General features: G+C 43.8%; 2 long non-coding RNA genes across 2 annotated transcripts; one reads left to right on the top strand and one right to left on the bottom strand.

Moving 5' to 3' along the window:
• The first annotated feature begins 1,026 nt into the window (after positions 1–1,026).
• Positions 1,027–8,601, top strand: LOC310681651. Its single transcript, XR_014513446.1, has 3 exons — positions 1,027–1,182; positions 6,835–7,036; positions 8,266–8,601. It is a non-coding gene; the product is annotated as an uncharacterized lncRNA (long non-coding RNA).
• Positions 8,602–9,495: 894 nt separating this feature from the next.
• Positions 9,496–20,574, bottom strand: LOC310681721. Its single transcript, XR_014513550.1, has 4 exons — positions 20,357–20,574; positions 18,987–19,073; positions 11,554–11,715; positions 9,496–10,268 (listed from the first exon to the last, which is right to left on the bottom strand). It is a non-coding gene; the product is annotated as an uncharacterized lncRNA (long non-coding RNA).
• Positions 20,575–20,653: the final 79 nt, after the last annotated feature.

The raw sequence follows: 20,653 nt of genomic DNA, 5'->3' as shown, positions 1-20,653 counted from the left end.
TGTGCACCTAGCAGCTAGTTTACGGAAGCAACCAGCGAGGAACTCATAGGTGGAAAGCTTACATCTGCCTACAAATGGCCATTAGCTGAGTGTTTAAAGATTCTGTGAGGAGATTTCACCCCTCCCATACCCAAGAATCTCCTGAGCAGTCTGCTGATTCTGCAGAGATGAGGAGGCGTGTTCTTATATCTACTTATTCTGCTCTAGCACCAAGTCAGAGAGTGAGTGAGTCGGTCAGTGAGAGAGTCAGTGAGTGAGTCAGTCAGGGAGAGAAAAAGACTGAGTGTTATCTCTGTGTAGATAAGGTCGCTGCAGAAAGCAGCTGTAAGACTCAGTGCAGTCCAGCATCTCCATTTGTATATAGTTTGTATAGTACAGTAGCTGTTAGTGAATAAAAGAAGATATTCTTCAGCGCTGTCGTCCGAGTGATTTATGCTCTGCTGTACTCTGCTGTACAACAACTGTCTTCTTGTTGGAGTGATTTGCGGTGCTCACAGCTCTGAGTTGTGAGTCCATGGCACTTGGACCTGTTCCTGTGAGGAAGGTGGTCTCTGGAAGTGCCATCCAGCTCGCCTAGCCCAGTCGGGGCTGAGGTGGATGAGTCCAGTTGGTGACACTGGCTCAAGGGCGATGCTGACATTCTGTAAGTGCATATAAGTCTGTTCTATCAAAATCAGCGAGGACTAACTAAAGCAGTTGAATCTGCATTGGTCTGCCACTTTTCTCGGAGACGTTTCCCTTTTAAAACAGTGATTTCTGTGCCCCTTGGGCAGCCCGCTGACTTGGCCACAGCTGAGTCAGGTAAAATATCACAGGTGAAGCTATCCTGTCAGTTTGGGAAATAATGTATAGCAATACTGACCCACCTTTGAAAGCTCAGAGAAAGTGTTGATACAAGTGCCAAATGGCATCAACATCGCTGCATGTTGTTAAAAACTGTAGCTGTTGATTTTCCTTCTCTCTGCTAGGAAACCATGAACAGCATCATAATAAGCAACCCAGTGCTGTTATTACATCACAGGATTGCACTGTGAATGGTCTTAGATGCTTGATGAAGCCTCCAGGTAGGGTGGGAATGGAAACAGTGCCCTGAACTGGAAGCTAACAACTGGCCAACATTAACTCTTGAGGTCCATATACACCTTGACAAGATGTGACAAATGGTCCAGCTATTATTGCCAGGTACGTGGGCTGCCCAGGCAGGGCCTACTGCACTCCAAAATTGTTTAAAATATGGCAGTCCCAAAAACACCTTGGGGAAGTCTCTGGTTAATGAATTCACTGGGAATGTGCAACTGCAGCTTGCATAGCCTGGCGCTCTCCACTGGGAGCCAGTGTGGTGTAGTGGTTAAGAGAGGTAGTCTCATAATCTGGTGAACCAGGTTCACGTCCCCGCTCCTCCACATGCAGCTGCTGGGTGACCTTGGGCTAGTCACACTTCTCTGAAGTCTCTCAGCCCCACTCACCTCACAGAGAGTTTGTTGTGGGGGAGGAAGGGAAAGGAGAATATTGGCTGCTTTGAGACTCCTTCGGGTAGTGATAAAGCGGGATATCGAATCCAAACTCTTCTTCTTCTCTTCCTCTCTTCTCCCCTCATCCCTGACCATTGGCCATGTGGGTGGGATTTGTAAGATAGCACCAGGCTGGGGAAAGCTGAGCTGCTGAATGGGATGTCATTTTTAAAATGGGGGGGGGAATCTGGCCCATTTAGGTAAACTTCACCTTGCCTTCTCCAAAGACATGGGGTGCTCTTCAGCTAAGTTCTCCTCAGAGCAGACCATGGCTTGCCCCACACCACACAGAGAACCACACAGCATAGGGAGCTCTGGGGCAGCTCTGGGGCAGATCTACACTCATGGTTTTTAACGTTAAGGAAAAGTTTAGGAATGGTTTTCATAACCTAGATGGTGTCCTACTTCATAATGCCTTGTCTTATTTATTGCTTGATTTTTAACCGTTTTATGCTGCTATATCGGTGAAGCACTGTTCATGTGTCCCTATGTAGCATTTTACCTTTCTTCACTGCTTTCAAACGCTGACCCCCACCCCCTCCGATGGTATTTGAGGAGCGGTGTTCAATTTCATTTAAATTTGAAAGGCTGACATGCGGAGATAACAAAGGACATGGAAGGAAGGAAGGAAGGAAGGAAGGAAGGAAGGAAGGAAGGAAGGAAGGATGGATCACATTTGATGGGGAGAAAGAAGGTAAAATATGTTTTAATTAATAAGTATGCCCTGTGATGTTTTAGAACAGCATATTTAATATCGTTTTAATAGGGGGGAATAATGTTAAACAGGTCAGTGTAGATCCAGCCCTTGTGGCCCTCAAGCTACTACAATGTTCAGGGATGATGGAAACTGTAGCCCAGTAACACTGAGAGCCACAGGTTCCCCACCAGACAATACAGGGTCACGTTGCTTCTATGTATAGCAAATGTTTTAACAGCATATTAAGTCAGGATGGGGTTTCGTAGCTAGAACAAACCATGTTCTGAGTCTGGAATCCAATGTTCACATCTTTTATTCATCGATTTCCTTCAACGTACCCAACAACCCCCCCTTTTGGAATCCTGATTATGGAAACATGTTTTGTGTGCTGCAAAACAGACATGAAAACTAAATTCAAGACACAGCCTTCACGACAAGGTAGCTTTCAGGCACAGCTTCTGCGCCTTTGTAATAAATTCTGTTTGCTGATGTGGTGACGGTGGGGGGAACATAATGCATTGTAATTGGATATTCTGGAACTCCTGTGCACAAACACGAAATTGGCATAATTAGGCTTTCTGTCAGAAATAGCTCATTCATGTGTGGTTGCCTAAGAAAAGCGCTACTTTGGGAAAAATAAAATCCCTTCTTCGCCTCCTATCAAAGAATTCCTATGCTGATAGACGACAGCAAACACTGTTGGGACGTAACCCAGTAAGTTGCTGTAAGAGTGTGGTTTTATTAAAAGGACTACAGTAGAAATAAGTATTTAGAGTCAGGCCTACCAGATTCTTTCATGGCTGCCTGAGGCAATCTACCTTGTGGGGGGAGGAGAGAGAGAGAATTCATCAGTGAAACCTGGGATTGGAAGTACCCCAGTTTCTGAATTAATTTCTTAGAATCCCCAGAACGAACATGGAGCTGATTTCTAAATATTGTAGTAACCTAGGCTGCATGTGCTCAGACCTAAGAGTCAGAGAACTGCTTAAGCGCCAAAGCAAATAGGGTGGTGTAGTAGTGGCCCCTGCAGTTGGCAGAAAATATGAAGCCTCTGGCTTGAAAGGCTTTGTATAAAATCCTAAGAGTCCTGACTTTTTGCCTGTACCTGGTCAACAGAGCAGTACTGATATCTGGTGCTGCATTGATTTCAGGCTTCAGCTTCACAAGTCCTCATGCCTTCAAGGCATGGACTTCAAGGACCTTGAGTTGCAAAGTAGGTCTAGATTTGAGTACTGCCACCTGTAGCCCTGGGTCTGCCAAACCCTTATTCTTCCTCTTTGCTCTTCTGCCAAGAGATGCTCTGTTTTTCTGGCTAGAGTGAAGGAATTGAGATTGTATCCCAACAAGACAGAAGTATTGTTTCTGGAGGACAGGGGGTGGGCAGGTGTAGGGGACTCTCTGGTCCTGAATGGAGTAACTATGCCCCTGAAGGACCAGGTGTGCAGCCTGGAAGTCATTTTGGACTCACAGCTGTCCATGGAGGCACAGGTCAATTCTGTGTCCAAGGCAGCTCCATCTGGTAGATGGAAGTGACCATGAGGGCAGGGGCTCTCTGCAACAATTTCATCCTCAGTAGCATCAGAGACAGACCGAGGCAAATACTAATCAGGGCAATGAAGGTTTGGATTATAATAAATCACATCTGGACCTTCAACGAGAAGGCCAAGCTGTGGGGAGCCTCACTGTGACAAGCCACTCATGACTTATCTAGTGCATGCCCAGCTTATACCTAAAAACAGGAGATTGACTACATAATCACAATTGCTTTTTAGTTTCATTTCAACCCACCCAGCTCTCTGTTCCTCCCCCCACATAGCCGATACATGACAACAACTTGTCTGAAACCAGGTAATGAAACTATAATTTCAAATTCAAACACTGTAAGGTCATTCAGACAGACACAAACCTTTAAAGAGGAAGATAAAAACAAGGCATTTCACTCAGTTTTAACCTTTAAATAAAAGATATGCTCCTCCCTGCATCTAGTCCCCCCCCCCCCCAACTCTACATCTATTTGCTCCTTTCGGAGGGCCTAGATACTGAATGGCAAACAGAAAGAAATGAGCCAGTTTTATATACACAAATCAAACTCTAATTCAGCTGTTTGGTGCAGCAAGGAAACCATCTATACTGTGTATTCCATGGAATATTTGGAACATAATGGGGCGGGACGTTGTATGCTTTTAGGTTTCTAGACCAACTATAATCAAGCAAAGCATTTAAATGTATATCATCCTAAGGTTCAAGGCTGCAGGATTTGTGACTCTCAAGTCATTGCTGGACTGCCTATTCCCATCAGTCCCAAGCTGGATGGCCAATGGTCAGGGGTGATCAGAGAAGAAGAAGAAGAAGAAGAAGAAGAAGAAGAAGAAGAAGAAGAAGAAGAGTAGTAGTAGTAGTAGTAGTAGTAGTAGTAGTTTGGATTTGAAATCCCGCCTTTCACTCCCTTTAAGGAGTCTCAAAGTGGCTAACATTCTCCTTTCCCTTCCTCCCCCACAACAAACACTCTGTGAGGTGAGTGGGGCTGAGAGACTTCAAAGAAGTGTGACTGGCCCAAGGTCACCCAGCAGCTGCATGTGGAGGAGCGGAGACGCGAACCCAGTTCCCCAGATTAGGAGACTACCGCTCTTAACCACTACACCACACCACATAGAATCATAGAACTACAGTGGTACCTCGGGTTACAGACGCTTCAGGTTACAAACGCTTCAGGTTACAGACTCCGCTAACCCAGAAATAGTACCTCGGGTTAAGAACTTTGCTTCAGGATGAGATCAGAAATTGCACAGCAGTGGCGCGGCAGCAACAGGAGGCCCCATTAGCTAAAGTGGTGCTTCAGGTTAAGAACAGTTTCAGGTTAAGAACGGTCCTCCGGAACGAATCAAGTTCTTAACCCGAGGTACCACTGTATAGAGTTGGAAGGGATCCTGACCCTCTGCAATGTAGGGCTCAACCACCAACCTTCTGGTTAAAAGCCACGCACACTGACCCATTGCGCTACCTGATACATAGTCCAGCAACATCTTGAGGACCATAGACTCGTTGCCTCTGAATCAGATATTACAGCTGACACCCAGCACCCCATGTCAAGTTCTCCAGCCTCCCATAATGCCTACATTGTAGTGCATTCACTTATCTGCACTCCATTTCATTGGCAGCTGCTGGGATTGGAGAAACCCAAAGTATCGCAAAACAGGTAATCTGCCTACATCTTAAGGGGAATGAGAGGTGAACATGACGGGGGCTGCTATATTTGCCTATCAAATGCCCTTTCCTTCCCAGCCTGAGCCCATGCATACAATATTTGGCTATGGCAAATTCCTCTGACATCTTCAGGATGCAATCCAGTTCTGCTTCTTCTGTCCATATGTGATGAGCCATCTGCCTTTTCTCAAATGCTGGAACCTGTCCACTCACTCTCTTGCCTTCAGCCAAGGCAATCCATCTCTGGAAGACTCTGTCCGCAGCAACGAGAAATTAAGGGGAGCGCTTGGGAAAGAAGTAGGCAGCAGGGAACCAAAACATGTTCCAGTGGACGTGGTGGGAAAGTTGACTCCGGTTAACTGGAGTCCAACTGTTGTTCTGCAATTAAGTAATTAGCCATACCAGCTAACTGATGGATGTGGTGAGCCCTTAAAAGAAATTTTACTCCCTTGCAGAATGCACATCATAATGGATGGTGTATGCAAGAAACCAGAGGAGGAGAGAGAGAGTCTGGTGCATTTCCCTGTGCTCTGTGCAGATACAGTGGTACCTCAGGTTACATACGCTTCAGGTTACATACTCTTCAGGTTACAGACTCCGCTAACCCAGAAATATTACCTCGGGTTAAGAACTTTGCTTCAGGATAAACAGAAATTGTGCTCCAGTGGTGCGGCGGCAGCAGGAGGCCCCATTAGCTAAAGTGGTGCTTCAGGTTAAGAACATTTTCAGGTTAAGTACAGACCTCTGGAACAAATTAAGTATTTAACCTGAGGTACCACTGTATATATAACAACAATAGAGAACACTCAGTGTTGGATGGGGGACAGATTTTTCACTGCCAACATGTGTAGCAATTTGCTGTCACCTCTGTGAATGAACAGCAACCATTTAATTGAATGTTTACACACTCATTAAAATAATTATCAAGGAAAATATGAGGTCATCCCCAGTGCCCCAAAATCCTCTCAGCTCTCTTCCCCTCCCCCAACTCATCTCCCCTCAGTCATGAAATAGTGAGGGTGGTTACAATTTTCTATCTTGAAGAGTACAGAGAGCTGAAGGACAAAGCTGGAAGAGTAACCCTCTTTCCCACTTCCTCTTTCAGCTCTATGTGCTTCTCAAGGCTCAGTTCAATTCTCGTTTTTAGCCACACCCCTTGAAAAAGTTAAGTGTGTGTCTCTCTTTCTGTCTTTTGGGTGGGGGCTGATCTTGGGAAGAGTTCAGCAGAATCCCTTCTGTGGAAATAAGTGAGCTTTCCACTCCGATAATGAGTTTCAAAGCTTTACTGTTGAAAGGTCTTAAATCTAGTTACAATAAGTTACAAGAACAAAATAACAAAGTAACACGGTGCAATCAAACAATGCAGTTCATTCCTCTAAGTCCTTTACTAAGTTCAGTAAACTTTCCTCTCTCTGGTCCCAGAGAGAGATCCTCAGCTTCTTCATCACTGCAAAGCTTCTCTGCTACTGCTACTACTAGCCATCTCTGATTTCTCAGATGTCTTCTTCTGCTGTGAGAGTTGCAGCTCAGTTTTCTGGGTAACGAGTCATTGGTTGGTTTAACTCACCGAGGTGGAAAAACACCAGCCCTCTGCTTTCAGCCAGAGTGGAACCTCTTTTTTAAGGTAAACTTCTCTTTACAGCATTCCAAATACAACGCATCCAAACACAGCATTTTATGTACATTAAATGTATAACTTTAACAAGCAGGTGGTGACTACAACATTAACTCAAAAATAAAAATGTATAAAGGGCCTAAAAAGATTGTCAAGCCCTGATATATCGTATTTTTCACTCTATAGGACGCACCAGACCATAAAACACACCTAGTTTTTGGAGGAGGAAAACAAGAAAAAAAATATTCTGAATCCCAGAAGCCAGAACAGCAAGAGGGATCACTGCGCAGCGATCCCTCTTGCTGTTCTAGCTTCAGCGATAGCTGCGCAGCCTGCATTCACTCCATAAGACGCACACACATTTCCCCTTACTTTTTAGGAGGGAAAAAGTACGTCTTATAGAGCAAAAAATACGGTATATGGTGCTCAAAGAAGAAGAAAAGGGGGGAGGGAATGAAGGCTGTTTTGAAGGAAGTGGGATGGTTTCAATGGCTGGGGTTGGTGGAATTAGGAAGGATGGCCCAGATTAAAAAATGTTCCCCTGAAAAGAATTAGGCGGTTACAGGCCTGCCTGATAAAAGTGATCAACAGAACAATGCAAATCCTTCCACAATAATATTGACCCAAACAATGTTGATGAAATTGTTAAAGGAAAGTAGTGTTGTCACCAACACGATCAGCATTGAGAGTTCACAGAACAGCCTCTCCTTTCCCTTTTAGGCTCAATTCTCATTTGTTTTGCAACTTCCATGACACATTTGTGTCCAAAATGAATAATCTTGGAACTTAATAAATATTGTGGTGCACTGGGGGGGGGGGCGTTCCTGTTGCTCCAGCTACCGCTGGAGGAAAGAACTCTGGGTTTCAATCATCTGAGATCTAATAAATATTTTATCGGGTTTGCCAATTCCAAGAATATACCTAAAATAATATTACACTTCCACAACTGAAGAATGAATGGCATTCTAAATCTAACAGCTTTGCACACAGGAGAAAATAGAAAATCCATCAGCGGAATAAACAAATGAGTTATTTCTTTTCCAAAAATCTTCAGCTTCGATCTATTTTTCTTCACTTCTTATTAGTTTGTAGCAATGGATGGAAACCCTTGCACCCCCTCAGATAGATATATAGATATATCATTCTAGATTGTTTTCGGGCTAGATTTCTGCATGTACAGCTGAACATATCAGTTGGAAGTTATTACTTCCTTTTCATTCTGTGTATTTTCTTTTTAGGGCAGGATATAAAAACAGCAGGATGCTTAGAGTGCAGTCCCCACAGAAAGGAGAGAGTGAGAGGTTCCTAATGCTCTGAAAGCACCATATACAGGTACAAGCTCACAGAAAATCATCCCAGGGGCCTTGGTGCTACCCATTAGGACATCCAGCAATGCAGGCTCCGTGTATGCAGTTATCTATCCCCAAACAATTGGAGGAGATGGGGAAGAATGAGAAACAGGTCAGTCACTTCCTTTTCTCCCATAACTTGCCACATGGTGAGATGCCACCCATTGCCCTCTGCAGAGAAAGAGATTGAACCATTTTAAAGTCATCCATGCCATTATAAATTGACATCTGTTCTAGTTTCGATCTAAACCAGGGTTTAAGGATCTAAACTAGGGTTACCAGATGCCCCCGTTTCCTGGGGACAGTCCCCGGATTTGCAAATAAGTCCCTGGACAAATTCCATCCCCGGAATGTCCCCGGATTTAATCTAATGTCCCCAGTGAATGCAGCAGTAGCAGCCTGGAGCAGTTGGCTTTGGCTGGCTTCAGGAGCTGCTCGGAAGTCCCCATATGCTGGTGGTGCAGGGGCTCTAAGATGCAGCTTCTGGGCTGCCTCCACCTTCCCTGACCCTAGCAACTAAGCTGGAAAGGGAGGCTTCATGCTGCCTATCAGAGCAGCCTCCCAACTCCTACTTGCATGCAAGCAGGATCGGGGCGGGGATCTCTCAGCTGTGAAGGGAGGCTTCACGCTGCCTATCAGAGGTTGCGTGCAAGCAGGAAGGGGCTGGGATCTCTCAGTTAGGTGACAGAAAGCCTCCCTTCCCAGCTGAGGGATCCCTGCCCCCTCCTGCTTGCACGCAAGTAGGAGTGGGATTGGGGCTGCTCCAATAGGAAGGGAGGCATTGCACTGCCAGAGCCTCACTGCTGCCGCCGCTCTTGGCCCTCCTTCTCCGCCTTCCATGCCTGACCCACCGCACACCACTTCCCCACCACCACTTGCAGTTTGACATGCTTTCAAACTGCTAGGTTGGCAGGAGCAGGGACCCAGCAATGGGAGCTCACCCCGTCGCGGGGATTCGAACCGCCGACCTTCTGATTGGCAAGCCCTAGGCTCTGTGGTTTAGCGCCTGAAAAACATATGATTCTATCCAACTAATTTCTACCTAGAGTAGACCCACTAGAATTAATGCATATGACTAAGGTTCCTCATTCGGCCTATTCTGACTCTTATCCACAGTATCCCACCATTCCTTATGAAATCCTCAACCAACTTTGATTCAAACTAAGAAAAAGAACCACCTAGCTGGGGTTTTGATTCATTCAATAAAAATCACAAGTGATTGCTGCATTTTGGAGTTATTTTTTACCGAATGACCTCTCCAACAGCTGCTCATATTCTAAAATCAGCCTTCCTTGGTCTTCACCATCTGCACTGCAGATAGAGGGGAAAGCTGGTCAAGCTAATCAAAAAAATTCTTGTTATCATCTAAACCCATTTGTATTTCTTTGACAATCCTCTGAAGTTTCTCCTGAAGGGGAACCCCCAATTCACTTCTAATTTTACATTGGGCAAATGTTTAGTGGCGACTCATTGGCCCAGTCCTTCAGGCATGAATGCTGAACAATCTTCACTCACTTTCAGAATGTTCTAGCAAGTATACCATTAAAACTGAAGGCTGTTGCAACAGTGTCTCGTGGATTTTACTGGCTGGCTTATTTAGAAAGGTATTAATGCTACTCAAAGAGAGAGACAGAGAAATTCAGATTCCATTTTAATCTTTGTGCTAAACCCTTAATTTTTGCGTTTTCCTCAGCACCCTGTTTTGGAAAGGAGATAGCTGTGCTTACAAATCAATTAATTCTATATGCATGTTACGACATGAAAAGGGAGATTTATTTTTCTGTTATTTGTATGCAAAGAGAATTTAATCCGCACACACAAGCAGCTTAACATCCACATTCATGAACCGCGCAGACATCAAACCAATTCCCATGTCTTGCGAGATAAACAATCTACGAGAAAATGGAAAAAGGAACTTTGGCTTGACGGGATAAAAAAACTTTATAATTGGCCAAGAAGGCTACTTAAAACTCTGCGATGCAGAAACATGGGAGCTAGACATTTATGTGCATATAAAGATCATGAACTTTCTAGAAATAAAGCCTGAAATGATCTCTTTCCTGTACACCAGGCATCATCTTATATACCAACAGCAAGCTGAATTCTCTGGGTATCAGTCCTTATGCAGCCACAATGGCACCCTCTAATCCAGGGGAGACCATTACTGTTCCCTAAGAACTCTCATTAGGTGAGGATGGTCTATCAAGATTCTTCTCACTCATTGGGTGCTTCAGCTGACTGAAGGCAAGTAAGCCCATAATTTCCCTTCCGTCAACAAAAGACTCAGACCCAGTTCCCATGCTCTGCCTCTCTTACTGGGGGACACCCCCCCCCGGTGGAATAAAAGAAATAAGCTTGCAGAACCCAAGTTGAGGGTGTGGGGGGGGGATTTTAGAAGGTTTGGGAAACTTGTATCCCTAGGATCCCCATAGGCATCTGTTGACCACTGTGGAAAACAAAATGATAGCCTCCAATCAAGAAGAGGTGTTCTAAACAACACCACACATTGCTGAAGACTGCCTTATGTGATGTTCATTGACTGCAGCTTAGCTTGTAATTGAAAGCACTCATTGAAGGCTTAGTCAGAATACATGCTAGCCAGAAATCTAGACAGGAATTTTATTGTCTTTCTTAAAGGTAAAGGTAAAGGTAAAGGGACCCCTGACCATTAGGTCCAGTCACAGACGACTCTGGGGTTGCGGCGCTCATCTCGCTTTACTGGCTGAGGGAGCCAGTGTTTGTCCACAGACAGCTTCTGGGTCATGTGGCCAGCATGACTAAGCCGCTTCTGGTGAACCAGAGCAGTGCTTGGAAACGCTGTTTACCTTCCCGCCAGAAGGGTACCTATTTATCTACTTGCACTTTGACGTGCTTTCGAACAGCTAGGTTGGCAGGAGCTGAGACCGAACGAGAGCTCACCCTATTGCAGGAATTAGTACCGCCGACCTTCTGATCGGCAAGCCCTAGTCTCTGTGGTTTAACCCACAGCGCCACCCACATCCCATTTTCTTTCTTAGACCAGAGCAAAACAGACCCAGGAAACTCCTGACTTCATCCATATACAATTAATTCCCATGCCACCTGTTTTATATATAAATTTGGATGCTATGCAATATACAGACTCTTTATATTCAAAAGAACTTTGCTTTCATAAACATATAACCGAGAAGAACATACCTACAATCTCAAGCGTATTCACTTTGTTCCTTATAGAGAGCACAGGTTTCTCCTTACTAACATTAAGGGATCTTACTCTGTCTTCTTCGTCCCAGACAGGTCACACTAACTCACAGTGTTCTCATCAGCATCCAGAGAAACCTCTCTCAGCAGCCATTCCACCTCATCATACACAGAGAGAACAGAAAGCAGTTAAAAACGACAGTTACTTGAATAACAGTCACAACAAAATGGATTGCCTCTCTCATGTGACTCACAGTCATCCAATCACATGAGAGAGCTTCTGCCAAAGGGGGGGGTAAAAACCATGCTAAAAAACACACAGCAATTCAACATAAGCAACATTCCCATTTCAGGAAATTACCGTATTTTTCGCCCTAAAGGACGCATTTCCCCCCTCCAAAAATGAAGGTGAAATGTGTGTGCGTCCTATGGGGCGAATGAATGCAGGCTTCAGGAGAGCCCCACCGCCAACCCCACAAGCTCGGGAGACAGCGGGAGAGGCGCAGCGCGCCTGTCCCGCTATCCCCTGACCTGGTTTGAAGGCTGGCAGCGGGGAGGAGCCTGCTTCTCCCCACCGCCAGCCCCACAAGCTCGGGGGACAGCTTCCCGCCCCAGCCCCGCGCCTGGGGAGGAGATAATTTTTTCCCCTGTATTTCTCCCCCCAAAAAAACTAGGTGCGTCCTGTGGGCCGGTGCGCCTTATGGGGCGAAAAATACAGTCAACCATTATCCTTAACATCCTTTCTTTTAATTTACCTGAAATGAACAAAATATTTAATTTACATAAGACAGGAGTCTCCTGACTTCGCCCATATACAATTAAGTCCAATGTCACCCGGTGCCTAAATGGTATAATGACAATATCCACACAATGACCATAGTGTGTTTTCTTTTTCTTTTCTTTTGTATGGTCTTTCAATTATTTCTGAACATATTAAACCTGACAAATGAGTTCAGTAGAATAGCTACAAACATATCCAACATTTATTCTCTTTTTCTCTACAAAAAATATTTTATTTATGACTTTCAATTTTATACATTTCAATAATTTTGTAATCATTTTAACATTTCAAAACTTGACATCCTTCCCCTCTTTCTGCGGTTCCTTAAATTTATTTTTAATATTTTCTGCATATCCAAATTAACTTTATTTCCTCATTTATTCATCTACTATAAATATATATTCTTATAAAACTGCAGGTTATTACAGTAACCCTGCCAACCTTCTTATCTGTTTACAATTTATTTGTAAACATTCAATAAACCATTTCCATTCTTTTATAAAAAGTTTGTTATCTTGATTTCTTATTTTTTCCTGTAAGTTTTGCCATTTCTGCATATGCCAGAAGTTTTCATATCAATTCTTCTTTTGCTGGGACTTCTGCTTCTTTCCATTTTGGGGGCAAGTAACATTCTTTCTGCTGTCGTCGCATACGTGAATAAATTTCTGTACATTTATTCTCTTGACAGGCAGTGATGTGGGATGACGTAGCAGTGAATCTAGTGCATTTTGTGTTCATATTATGTATATTTGGTATGTTCTTGTTTTTAAAACAAAAATCCAAAATCTCCCCCAAAAGCCAAATAGGGGCAATGAGTTTCTGAACATGAGAAAAGAATATTCAAGGTAAAAAGGAGGCACTAAAATGTCATGTATATTCACCTTGAGTACCTCACAAATGGGCATTAATGCCTCCTTTTCCCAGTACCCAAATGTAAAACAAGCATGGCAAAATATACTAATTTCTGGCTCTGTTTCCTGTTCTGAACAGCAATATTTTCTGGCACCGAGAAAACAAAGTAAGACCTACAAAGCTCCATCTCTGTCACATAACTACCAAATTCAGCAGAGTAACTCCAGAGATGTGTTTGTCTAAAACTCTAAATTTGAGTTATACCTTTCCAGATCTTGAGAAGTAACGGGGTGGGGATGGCGAAAACTAAATGAGTGCTTAGGCTCTGCACCATATTCCACTTCACAGTTGATTTACCTTGTATGCAATGTTGATTCCAAGCTACTGCTATAATGAATTCAGCCTGGGAGAAACTACTAATAAATGTTACATTTGGTCAGGCCTTATTTATTACCAAATATAAATGATTAAATAAGAGAATCCATTGGATAAGCAGTCTGAGGCCTTAGGCAGTCTGCAAGGCCATCGAAAGACCTGGAGCACAAGGAGTTCCTGCGACTCATTCAGGCATGTAATTAAATAAGAAGAGTGTTAGCAAACCTGAAGCTTTTTACCTGCATCCAGTGATGCTTGCTTCCACCTGGGGGATAGGGAATCACAATTCCTAACTTTTCTTCTCGCTTCCTTGGGATCTTGGATTAGGCTCCAAAGCCCCATGTAGGGAAGCCGCAAATCAAAGCTGTGTATTTATAACTTGACCGATATGCTTTTCGTTTCACTACAGACTCTCAAAGTGTGCTTTTTTCCCCAGGGACACTCCCAGATTTACAGAAGCTGTCCCGGTTTCTGATTTGATCCTGGAATGCCCCCCCTTTTGCTTAGGATGTCCCTATTTTCATTGGATCTTAAAAAGCAGAGACATCATCTTGCCAACAAAGGTCTGTATAGTTAAAGCTATGGTTTTCCCAGTAGTGATGTATGGAAGTGAGAGTTGGACCATAAAGAAGGCTGATAGCCAAAGAATTGATGCTCTTGAATTATGGTGCTGGAGGAGACTCTTGAGAGTCCCATGGACTGCAAGAAGATCAAACCTCTCCATTCTGAAGGAAATCAGCCCTGAGTGCTCACCGGAAGGACAGATCGTGACTCTGAGGCTCCAATACTTTGGCCACCTCATGAGAAGAGAAGACTCCCTGGAAAAGACCCTGATGTTGAGAAAGATTGACAGGAGTGCCTGTGCCTCTGGTCCAGGGCATCACGAAGAGTCGGACATGACTAAACGACTAAACAACAACAACAACATTCCAGCATTAAATCGGGAGCAGATGACATATGATGAAGTCTATTAGGTTTGAACCCAGACATCAAGGAGACCTACAGTCAGTAATAATAATTCCTCTCCCTTTCTGTTGTTCATCTTCCCTTTGATTGTCCTCCATATCTTAGACCAGTTGAGTAGATTCATTAATTTCTATAAACAATAAAGCAAACTGGCTTTGTATATTCCCTACAGAACTATTAAAATCAGCAAAAAAGTGACTGTTGTGCTCCTAATAAGCTCTTCTTCTAATATATTCCTTTGCATCCTCATTAAAACCATGCTGCTTAATATAAAAGAAAAATACAGCTGAAACACATACTTTTTCTTTCGAAAAAATAAACTGCAGCATCGAATGGGAAGAGAGCCCCGTCATCGTGCCACACAGAATAAGTTAACCAGAAGCTGGATTTTTGGCCGCTTTTCATGGTTTGTTCTTCAAAACTCCTCCCTTAAGCTGTAGGACAAAAACTATGGCATGGAACTGAATGGCAGGCCCTTATGGCACCTAATTGGTTTTTTGGTTTTACCGTTCCACACATTTATATGAAACATATAGTTTGAATCTTGTAGCACATTCCTAGCAATGTAAGATGTAAACCTTTATTTAATTACTTAAATGAAGCTTACTCCCAGGTAAGTGTTGGCAGGATTGCAGCTAACCAGATTTGATGGTTTCAGTGGACCTTAGTCTCAATTTACAATTTACTGGATCTGGGGCCATGTTGACATATCCTTGTCTGTTCAATTGCAACATCCAAGGGCAAATTTCAGCAAATGTAGGTTGCACAATTAACAGTCTTCTCTTCTCATGAGGTGGCCAAAGAATGCTGGAATAGAGACAAATATTACTAATTTTGCATACCCCCAAGTGTCCTGATTTAATCGGGACATCCCAGATTGATGGAGCGGCTTCTGATTCCAATCCCAGATGTCCCATTTGGGCTCCCATGCTCTGGCCATACCAAAAGTTTCCTCCCAAAATAGGGTCTGTGTGTGTTATGATGTTGTCTTTAATTTTGCCTGTGTCACTGCCAAAGTGGGGAATCACAGCAACTGTGCCACAAGAATAGGTTACCCTCCTTTCAAATCAAAATCCGGGCATATTTCAGAAGCATTATAATAATAAAAAAGTTTTGGTTTGCATCCCAAGTGATGCTGAGGAATGGGTCCAATCAGTACAAGCATCACTTCCAAAATGAGACTTCTCCCACCCACCACCCACCCCTGCATTCCTCTCCCCACATAACCTCTGACTCTGTTCTAGGGGTCCTAGGGGATGTGCTACCTTTCTGTGTGTGTTGGATTTTGAGGAACCTGGGAGTTGGTTTATCCATATTCATGTGCAACATGGGAAATCCTGTCACCTGATTACAGTCAAATGTCTGAGTTTTCTCCATTGAAAGGCACTGTGATTGAACTGCCATGGAGCAATAGGGAAGTACTGTTATGGGTAAAGGGAAAGGACCCCTGAATGGTTAAGTCCAGTCAAAGGCGACTATGGGGTTGCGGCGCTCATCTCACTTTCAGGCCAAGGGAGCTGGTGTTTGTCCACAGACAGCTATCCAGGTCATGTGACCAGCATGACTAAACCACTTTTGGTGCAACGGAACACTATGACAGAAACCAGAGCGCACGGAAATGCCGTTTACCTTCCAGCTGCAGTGGTACTTATTTATCTGCTTGCACTGGTGTGCTTTCAAAGTGCTAGGTTGGCAGGAGCTGGGACCGAGCAATGGGAGCTCACCCTGTTGCAGGATTCAAACCTCCAACCTTCTGATCAACAGGCCCAAGGGGCTCAGTGGTTTAGACCACAGCTCCACCAGCGTCCCACACTGTTATGGAACATTCATTCCCAGACACCAGTCAATTAGAAAGTTATTAACATGTAAGTGTGAGTAAGTCAGCCCAGGGTTAAGTTAGTGGAAGGTTTACAATGCAATTCTATGCATTTCTACTCAGAAGTGTGCCCTGTTGAGTTTAATGGGGCTTCCTCCAAAATAAGTGGGAATAAGATTACAGACTTTGCTGCCTTGACTAGTATCATTCCAATTATTTCACAACATTGTATATTGAGAGAGATTCAGTCTTGGCTGTTTAATCTGCTACTACCTGCTCAGAAGCACTGAGATGGACCAGACTGACAAAATACTGTAGTGGGATCACATTTCTTGGAGACTTAACAGTTTGCTGTCTTCTGATGAGCAACATTTAGAAAAAGAATGCTAAATGATTAGTTAAAAAAAAAAATCTAAAAGATTTTATAATGTGACAATATCCATGTCAATTCTAGGATGGCTACACTTGCAGATAATCCCATTTCATTGCCGTTATATCCAGCTGGCCTGCTTTATAAAGTCCTTTGAAAGAATTATGTGGACCCTCTGAAAATAAGTCAGTGTTCAGCTGCTTTTAAATATATATATATATATATATATATATATATATATATATCAGTAACTATTCTTTTGTAGCCTAAATTAGACAAAAACACCTTATACCGCAAAGTCTCAATCCTGTTTGCCTTGCTCAAGCGAATAATCCATTTTCCTTCAATAGGGTGATTTGCATCCATCTTTTAAATATCATCTCTTATTTTGAAGCCCTGATGTCTTGCTTCTATAATACACACTTGATTTCATTCATTAGTTTTTAAATTTGCTGCATTTGTCAGGCAGAATGTGGCTGCAGTCCCCAGGCTGCTTACAATTAACTCCAGTGAGACGTTGAGAATGCAGCTGAACTATAGACATCAAGCCTGAGAAACCACCAATTTCCGTCTATAAAGGAGAGTAAGATACTTATAGCCTAACCTATGACATACAAGCATGTAATTCCTGAGGATGAGGCACAAGAATATACAGTATATGCCACTTACGGGACCAAGTTAAGCTATTAGTATTATGGTATGATTGTGGGGCGGGACGTGGGTGGCGCTGTGGGTTAAAGCCTCAGTGCCTAGGGCTTGCCGATCAAAAGGTCGGTGGTTCGAACCCCCGCGGCAGGGTGCACTCCCGCTGTTCAGTCCCAGCGCCTGCCAACCTAGCAGTTCGAAAGCACCCCTGGGTACAAGTAGATAAATAGGGACCGCTTACTAGCGGGAAGGTAAACGGCGTTTCCGTGTGCGGCTCTGGCTCGCCAGAGCAGTGATGTCACGCTGGCCACGTGACCCGGAAGTGTCTTCGGACAGCGCTGGCCCTTGGCCTCTTTGAGTGAGATGGGCGCACAACCCTAGAGTCTGTCAAGACTGGCCCGTACGGGCACGGGTACCTTTACCTTTACCTTTATGATTGTGGGGCAGTAGACCTACATAAGTCTTTAGGACTGGGGCATTAATAGGACTTTTTGTGGGAAATTGCAGTCAAATATAATTAGCAAGCATAGGGCTGGTTAATACCACAGAATTGTATTCCTAGACTCAGCTAGGTCACAAATAAATTATTATTATTATTATTATTATTATTATTATTATTATTATTATTATTATTATTAGACGTCTTTGTAACACAGAGTAGGTCTACCAATGGACCTGGTACCTGAAGCCAGCTCCTCATAGAGCACATATTCCAAAGAGAGAGCAGGGGGTGAGAACACAGCCCTGTTTCATACCACTCTTTATAGGGAAGGCGTCCAAGGATCAGCAATCGTACTGGATACTAGCGAGATATCCCTAAGTGGAGATAGCAGCAGCTTTACTAGAATTTTGGAAAAGACTAAAATGAGAGCAAGGAATCTGCTGAGGTCAGCTGATATCTGCAGTGAAGAAGCCTATGTCTATTCCATATCATCAGATCGTAAGTAATAGAGGCTGATAGTGTAAAACCTTTTTGAAAAATAATCTTTTAGAGAGAGACTAGAATTGAAGTTGTGGTTTGGTTTTTACCTTCAGTAAAGATCGCTGTATGTAGTTGGGCTCTAGAGGATTTCTAGCTATTGGTGGGACACACGGTAAGGATCTCTCCGTGTGTGTTTGTATTGAAAAATGTCTGAATGGTGTCTTTTCATGAAATTGACCCAATATACAGCTACTTTGCCCAAGGTCACTTTAGATGCACTATAAAAAGCTGTTCCTCTCCACTAAGGGACCCTGGCCAGCAGAGAAGCAGCAAAGTATGTAATGAGGAGTTCAGCTTCATTGAATCATAGTAACTTGTGGTGAAGTTTGTTCCTACTGTTCCCTGGGAAGTAGAAGTACTGTGCAAAGAAAAAGGAAAATGTTAAAAATGAGAACAAACCTTTCTGACCTTTGGTTTCCATGATGCTGCATCTGGATCCCAGATGAGGATTATGAACAACATCTAACTCACTAATTGACTAGATGCCTATATATAAATTATTGGTAGGTAGCTGTCCTTAGTTCTGAACACCTGAAGACAATTAAATTTCCTATGAAACTGTTCTGGCTTATATTATATTCCTTATCTTCTGCATTATACATGTCTCCCAATGAAGGGACCGCTTTCCTGAAGATCTACCTACCATTATTCAAGATAACTGGGACAAAACTCCGCAACTCCAGCCATTGTCATTCCCACTGCATGTTCAGACTCTGGCATAACAGCATCTCTGAAAACAAAAATTACAGCATAGCTTGTAAGAAATGATTTGTGGTGATAGCTCCCTTGTTTTTACATTTCATTGAGGGCATATACACAACGGCTCCCCATGCTCCTCCTACAAGACTTCAGTGCACAATTGGAAATGTGAAAAAGAAAGAAAGAAAGAAATGCCCCCATCTCCCACAAGTGTATCATATCACACAGAGTTTCATACCTCCTCCCTCTGAAGAGAGATAGTCCTCTCACACTGTTTGCTGCTATTTCCCCAATCCACCATACAAGCAAAATACTCTCTCTCTCTCCTACTAGTAGGACTCGAGTCCATCCAGCTGAATGGAAGATTCAGGATGGATAAAAGGACTTAGCTGAACACCACATGGTTGAACCAGGGCTTTCCTTTTCAGCTAGAACTGGCCAGAACACATTTCCGGCACCTCTCAGGCAGGTGCCATTGCCATTCTAAGAGAACAAGGGAGGTTTTCTAGGGGGGTGGGAAACTGGCTATGTAATTTGCTCCCACAAGATGTAGTAACCACCACCAAACTGGATATATTTACAAGAGGATAACACATCTTTAAGGGTCCGTATAGTTAAAGCCATGGTTTTCCCAATAGTGATGTATGGAAGTGAGAGCTGGACCATAAAGAAGGCTGATCGCCGAAGAATTGATGCTTTTGAATTATGGTGCTGGAGGAGACTCTTGAGAGTCCCATGGACTGCAAGAAGATCCAACCTATCCATTCTGAAGGAAATCAGCCCCGAGTGCTCACTGGAAGGACAGATCGTGAAGCTGAGGCTCCAATACTTTGGCCACCTCATGAGAAGAGAAGACTCCCTGGAAAAGACCTTGATGTTGGGAAAGATGGAGGGCACAAGGAGAAGGGTACGACAGAGTATGAGATGGTTGGACCAGCATGAGTTTGACCAAACTGCGGGAGGCAGTGGAAGACAGAAGTGCCTGGCGTGCTCTGGTCCATGGGGTCACGAAGAGTCGGACACTACTAAACGGCTAAACAACAACAACAAACACATCTTTAATGGCTAGTAGCCATCATGGCTTTGTTCTATGTCCATGTCAGGATGCTATCAGTGGCTCCTGGCTAGTTGCCCATGAAATGTCAGGGAACGGTTGGAACAGGAAGACTGGGAAGTGTGTGCTCAGTCTGATCAGCTTCCCTTTGAAGAGGATGAGGGGGAAGCTTTGCCTACCCCTTGTCTACAGCATTTTCAAGAGGAGAGAGAGAGAGAGAGAGAGAGAGAGAGATGCTATACCATTCGTGGAAGACTTGCCTAGTTATGAGATAATGGAGGAGGAAGGGGGGTGAGAGCACAGCTGGCAGAGACCTCCCTGGAGAGTATGGGGGGATCCTCCATCTTCTCAGGCCCGTTGGCCCCTCCACATTCTAGAACAGAGAAGGCAGAGGGGTGGGACTCCTTAGACTTCCCATTGGCGCTCAGGATGTTGTTGGGGACAGAAGAGGTGGGGTTAGAGTAGCCAACATCTCTCTTTGTGTGGAGACTGAATAAAAGGGTCTATAAAATATGAATTGCTTGTTATTCTTGCCTTTGATGCTACAAGAGGGGGAG

Source organism: Podarcis tiliguerta (assembly GCF_965153285.1).
Source record: "Podarcis tiliguerta genome assembly, chromosome: 7".
Lineage (NCBI taxonomy): Eukaryota > Metazoa > Chordata > Lepidosauria > Squamata > Lacertidae > Podarcis > Podarcis tiliguerta.
Note: the sequence above shows the minus strand (reverse complement) of the source record. Positions and strands in the feature narration are given on the sequence as shown.